General features: G+C 46.2%; 1 non-coding gene across 1 annotated transcript; it reads right to left on the bottom strand.

Moving 5' to 3' along the window:
• Positions 1–5,981: 5,981 nt before the first annotated feature.
• trnas-aga (transfer RNA serine (anticodon AGA)) lies at positions 5,982–6,063 on the bottom strand. Its single transcript has one exon. It is a non-coding gene; the product is annotated as a tRNA-Ser (tRNA).
• Between the last annotated feature and the right edge of the window lie 742 nt (positions 6,064–6,805).

Here is a 6,805-nt window from a genome sequence, read left to right as displayed (position 1 = left end):
TAGCAAAAGCAGGTTCCAGACATGGTCACTTTTGGAACCCTCCCCAAAAGCGCCTCAGTACACGACGTTCAGGTCTCACAGACCAACATTCCAGATTTGGCAACGGCTCAAAAGGAAGATGAGCAGCTCACGGAAGTTTTAAAAGCTAACTTCCAAGCCCCTTATGGTAAGTTTAAAAACGCGATAACGACACATGACAGTGTGATTTTACAAGATGGCATTTATGTAGTCCCCAGCCAGGACAGGAATCAAAATATTTGTCAGTTCCATGACAATCATGGACACCAGGGCATTGAACCCACCCTAGCCCACCTCAGACCTCTCTGCTGGTGGCCTGATTTAAAAGCCAATGTTACACATTACATCGAGAATTGCTTAATCTGTGCCCAGAACAATCCGGACAGATATGCAAGAAAAGCTCAGCTAAGTCACCCCCGGCCCGGTTAATGACCCCTGAACGAATTTGCAAATCGACTATACAGGACCCCTACCACCCTGCAGGAATGGTTTTAAGTATGTGTTGTTGGTCATCGACACTTTCACAAAATGGGTCGAAGCGTTTCCATCCAGAACAAACACTGCCAAAACGACAGCTAAAATCCTCACTCAGCACATCTTTACAAGATGGGGACTCCCAATTAGTATAGAGTCCGATCAAGGCTCCCATTTTACAGGATGAGTGATGAAAGACCTCCTTACAATTTTCGGAATGAAGAAAAAGTTCCATATTGCATACCACCCCCAATCGAGCGGCATAGTAGAAAGGATGAACAGAACTTTAAAAACGCCCCTCAGAAAAATGGTGCAACAGCACAACAGAACCTGGGACACAGTTCACCCATTTGCATTAATATTCATTCAAAACACAGTATCAACGTCCACAGGATACATCCCCCACACCCTCATGACCAGACGCCCCATGAAAGGGACAGATTATTTGTTGGGACTGGATTTGGCCAGCCCCACAGTCACCACCCTCACGCATGAGAAAGCAGTACAAGTTATTGAAAATGTGAAGGCCGCCCAGCTTGCAGCAGCCGTCAGGATTGGAACCCACAAGAAACAAAGCAAAGTTTGCTTTGATAAGACAGTACACGCCACCGAGTTTGTAGTAGGACAGCAAGTTATGCTATCCCTATACTACCCCAGTTCATTCCTTTCCCCCAAATTTGCCAGACCGTACTCCATCTCAGATAAAGTCAGCCACTCTGTGTATAAGATCACCTATCCAAATGGCAAGTCTGCGTGGTTTCACATAAACCATCTTAAGGCTTATGGCTCGCATAACAACTATGCAAACCACATCTCGCTTGCAGCAGCAGATGTGCATGCCCCACCCACGAATGACGTATACCTACCCTCCCCCAACCTGTCAAGCCCATCCTCAGACCCGACTTCGACTCCACCCCCAGAGGCACGACTCCGCCTCTCCCTTCCTTCAACCAGCAGCGACAGCAACAGCGACAGCGATGACGACAGCCCCAGCACACCACGTTACGATTGCACCCCTGCACCAGGCCCCACTCCCAGCGATTCCGAACATGATTCCAGCGACCCCTTTGAGATAACGTACATTAAAGCTCGTGATCCAGACCTACCGCCCGACCATTACGGATTAAACCCTAGCAGCTCCAACCTCGACACAAGATTCTGGCACCGAGACAATTCATTCAGGCTCATCCGGAATGATGAGATGGGCTCCAATTTGCCCCAAGCAGCTTTAGCGCACCTACTCCAGTCAAGAGTATGGCAGCCGGGAGAAGATGATCACATAGAGTCTGACTCCCACCAAACAAATCCCTTTGCGACTCTGTTCGCTTTAGAGCAATGAGATGTCCAGATTATGGTAAAAAGGAACCAATGGAGATTTACGGTGTCCTTTCTGATCGAACCTGCACCATGTTTGTCATGTATGTTTGCTTGTTACTGTGAAGATTAAATGTTGTTTGTCAATTTAAAATTTTCATGGCCCCACGCCACCACTCTTTTAACGCCCACTGGCAGATAATGGATCAAGTTTGTCCATGGACAATCAATCATACTCTTCATCAAAAGAGGCAGTCCCCACGATGACCACAAATTCTTACCGTTCTTGCCGCTCGCTCAGGCAGTGGAGAAACGGCACTGGTCCCTGACCTGCCTGAGGACCCCCCTCTGGTCAGCTACGCTCGGGTAGAGCACATACAGCACTGATCACCATCCTACCTGGGGATTCCACCCATTCTTAGCCGCCGCGACCCATAGGCACTCCATTTTGGCACTTTTAGTTCAAAACTTGTCTGTTTGTTTATGGCGACCCTTAGGTTGCTTCCAGATGTTACTTCCATCCTCAAATCCTGGGATGGTAGATCACACAGGCTGCCAGGCGGCTCGCACTGTGTCAGTATTTTTCTCGGATGTCTTGTCCCAAATATTTGTCCTAAAAAAAAAATGAGGGAGTGACAGATGGTGACCAATTATAATGAGTAATTGGCAATAATAGATAGACAGACAGACACACGAGATCTTAAACAAGATAATAACAGAAATTATGCTCGTGTCCATAGAACTCCGGAACCACAGAAGCCTCAAGAAGAAGAAAGAAAGAAGGAAAGATGAAAACAACCATCATGCTCTACAGTTGGATCTTAGCGGGATCCCTCCAGTTGCACGCGGATGCTACCCCCCTGACCCCTACCACACAGGCCATGAATTTTTCCCACCCCTGCCATACACTGTCTACCAAGGTAGTTACCGATACACCAAACTGGTGTGACAAGTTCATCACCTGATATTCCCTGTCCTACGTTGTGGAAGCACTGTTAGTACTGGCGATACTCTGCAGTGTCGTTCAGACCCCTAGACTCAGGAAATGGTGAAGGAAAGGCTCCCGCACCCTGGTATACACCTTCAGATCCCCTATTTTCGGACTTCAACAGACCCCCCCCCCAACCCCTTTAAGTGAATTAAAGTACATCCGTTTTTTTTGTGTGTTCGTTTCGTTCTAATAAAGACATATAAAACTCTGTGCTTGACTGCCAAGCCAGAGAGACCTGTGTTGCTGCTAATGTACAGTTTAAAATGTTGTAAATTATTTTGATTGATTGAGGATAGTTTAGTTAAGGACAGTTAGAGGTTCCAGTTTTTTATATTGTAATGCATGCCTGAACGTCATAGCGCCCCGTAGAATTTTATAATGATGTATGTACATAAAATAATTTCGGTGAAAGTTTCAATTCATAGGACAGAGCAGTGTAGAGCCTGTTGGTGCTTATTGGTGCCCGACTTGGGAGGGGAACGAAGACGACGCGGTAATGTGATCCTTCACGCTTCGCGTTGAGGATCACAAGGAGGGCCTGTAGCCATCTGGGATGGCCACTTCCAGAATACAAAATGGATGTTTGCAAAGATGGCAGGGAACTATGGACAATGCTAAGATAGCAAGCAGGCACAGAGCCTGTACATGTATTGGGACCGCAGCTCCCAGGCGAGACTGAAACTGTAGGTCTATTAGCATATTGATGGCCCATCTCCGGGAACAAAGGGGAGATACTCAAGTACCCGATCTGGCTCCAGACCTCGAGGCGCCAGTTCCCCAAACCGAAAGCACAAACAAAGCCAGGCCAACGGCCACCTGGGACACGCTCAGCCATCAGGGCACCCACCCCTTTATTGGTCAAGATCAATACAAGTGATCAAGATACGGCCCAATTGATTGGGGCCAAGTTCAAGGCCCGCCCAAAAGCGCGCGAAGCCCCTTCGGGTATAAGAAGAAGGCCCCGAGAGAGAATCGCTCTTTTGGAATTGGCTCTCAAAGCAGAGAGACCCTTCCACCAGCTACATCAGAGGCAAGTAGGTCCAAGGTCAATGCTCGCTACCAGACAGATGACCTTAGCTGTTCCCCTTCACCACTTCGACCCCAGCAGCCTCAGATCTGAACAACGGGAATTGTTTCTGTGACTGAGTGGTAGCCCGAAGCTAAATATAGGCTTTAGCAGTAGTGATAGTTTAGTCTGTACTATTTCGTGCATGAGTAGATATTGCTGTGTGTGTAAATAAATAGTATTGATTTTGAACTAACTAACGGGTGTACCGGCTCTTTGATCAGTATTCAGTTTTGAAATTTGTGGCAGTATCGAAAGATACCTGGCGACTCTAAAGCAAACGTAATTAGAATTAAGGAAGGCGACCATATTGACCGCCATATTTAGAACCAAATAAAGAGAGCAACAATACCAGGATCTTATCCTTAACACCATGGTCTCTTATCTTAATTAAAAGTCTCCTCTGCTGCCACCTTGTCAAAGGCCTTCAGGAAATCTAAATAAATCACGTCCACTGGTTCTCCTTTGTCTAACTTCCTTGTTACCTACTCAAAGAACTCTCACAGATTTGTCAGACATGACCTCCCTTTGACACAGCCGTATTGACTCAGTTCTATTTTACAATGCACATCCAAGTACTCCGTGGTCTCACCTTTAATAATGGACTCTAAAATCTTACCAATGACCAAAGTCAGGCTACCGGCATATAATTTCCCTTCTTCGGCTTCCCTCCCTTCTTAAACAGGTTACATTAGCAACGTTCCAGTACTCTGGGACCATTCCTGCCTCTAGTGATTCCTGAAAGATCACCACCAATGCCTCTACAATCTCTTCAGCTAGCTCTCTTGGAACGCTGTGGTGTAGTCCATCCAGTTCAGGTGATTTATCCACCTTCAGACCTTTCAGTTTCCCCAGAGCCTTCTCCTGACTGAAGGCCTGCACTTACCACTGCCGCCTTATTCCCTGGAGCTCTGTCATCCCACTGGCATCTTCCACCGTGAAGACTGATGCAAAGTAACTCAGTTGCTCTGCAATTTCTTTGTTTCGTACTATTACTTCTCCAGTCACGTTTTCCAGTTGTCTGATGTCTATTTTTGCCTCTGTCTTACCTTTTGTATGTTGAAAAATACTCTTCCTATCGTCTTTTATATTACTGGCTATCTTGCACTCATATTTCATCTTCTTTCCCCTTATTGTTTTTTTAGTTGTCCTCTGCTCGCTTTTACAGGCTTCCCAATCTCCTGGCTTCCCACTAATCCCCACCACTTTGTTTGCTTTTTCTTTTGCTTTTTTGTTGCCCTTGACTTCCTTTGTCAACTATGGATGCCTTGTCCTCCCCTTAGCATGTTTCCTACTTCTGTGGATTGATTTCTGTTGTGCCTCCCGAATAACCCCCCAAAACTCCTGCCATTGCTGTTCCACTGTCTTCCCTGCTAGGCTCCTTTTCCGCTAAACCCTTGCCAGCTCCACCCATGTATCTTTGCAGTTACCCTTATTTAACTGTAATACCATTACATCTGATTGCAACTTCTCCCTCTCAAACTGCAGGGTAAATTCTATCATATTGTGGTCCCTGCTCCCTAAGGATTCCTTCACCTTAAGTTCCCTAATCAAGTCTGCCTCATTACACATCATCAAATCCCGAATTGCCTGTTTCCTATTAGGCTGTCACAAGCTGCTCCAAAAGGAACATATCCTGGACATTCCACAAATTCCTTTTCTTGAGACCCACTACCACCCTGGTTTTCCCAATTCTACTCCATATTGAAGACCCCATGATTATTGTAATGCTGCCTTTTTAACATGCTTTCTCTACCTCCTGATATATTTTCTGCCCCACATCCTGATTACTGCTAGGGGGCCTGTACATAACTCTCATCAGGGTCTTTTTAACCTTTGAGATTCCTCAACTCTACCTGCAGAGATTGTATTCCTTCTGATCCTATATCACTCCTTACTATTAATTTATCTTCATTCCTTACTAACAATGAAATGAAAATCGCTTATTGTCACAAGTAGGCTTCAAATGAAGTTACTGTGAAAAGCCCCCAGTCGCCACATTCCGATGCCTGTTCGGGGAGGCTGGTACAGGAATTGAATCGTGCTGCTGGCCTGCCTTGGTCTGCTTTCAAAGCCAGTGATTTAGCATTGTGCTAAACCAGCCCCTAAATGAATATCCGTAGTCGGCAGGACTCAAACTTGCGCGGGGAGACCCCAATGGATTTCTAGCCCATCGCCTTAACCACTCGGCCACGACGACACAATGCAACCCCACCACCTTTTTCCATCTGCCTGTCCTTTCGATAGGACACATATCCTTATATATTTTGATACCAGCTCTGATCCCCTTGCAGCCATGTCTCTGCGATGCCCACAACATCGCATCGACCTATTTAAATGTGCGCAACATGCTCATGGACCTTGTTCCATATACTATGCACATTTAGGTAGAACATTCTCAGTCCTGCATTGACCACCTCCCTTCTCACGCTCGTCACCTATTTTGCTCTGCGTGAGGATGATGTTGTTCTCTTATCTTTGTTCTCTATTTCCCCTTCAGTTATTACACCTTCTAAGCTAACGCTCTGGTTCCCACACCCTGCCATATACATTTAAATCCTCCAGACTGACTCTAGCAAACCTCCCAGCCAGGATATTGGTGCCCCTCGAGGTTATATTCAACCCATCCTTCTTATACAGGTCCGACCTGCCCCGGAAGGTGCCATTATGGACTGAGGAGGTGGTGGCATAATGGTATTTTCACTGGACAAGTCATCCAGAGACAAAGGATAATGATCTGGGGACCTGGGTTTGAATCTCACCAGGGCAGGTGATGGAATGAAAAACTCAATAAAATATCTGAAATTAAAAAATCTGGTGATGACCATGAAACTATTGGCGATTGTCGGAAAAAACGATCTGGTTCAGAAATGCCCTGGAGGGAAGGAAAACTGCCATTCTTACCTGGTTTGGCCTACAAGTGACTCACAGCAATGTGGTGA

This window comes from Scyliorhinus torazame, chromosome 4 (assembly GCF_047496885.1).
Source record: "Scyliorhinus torazame isolate Kashiwa2021f chromosome 4, sScyTor2.1, whole genome shotgun sequence".
NCBI classification, from domain to species: domain Eukaryota; kingdom Metazoa; phylum Chordata; class Chondrichthyes; order Carcharhiniformes; family Scyliorhinidae; genus Scyliorhinus; species Scyliorhinus torazame.
Note: the sequence above shows the minus strand (reverse complement) of the source record. Positions and strands in the feature narration are given on the sequence as shown.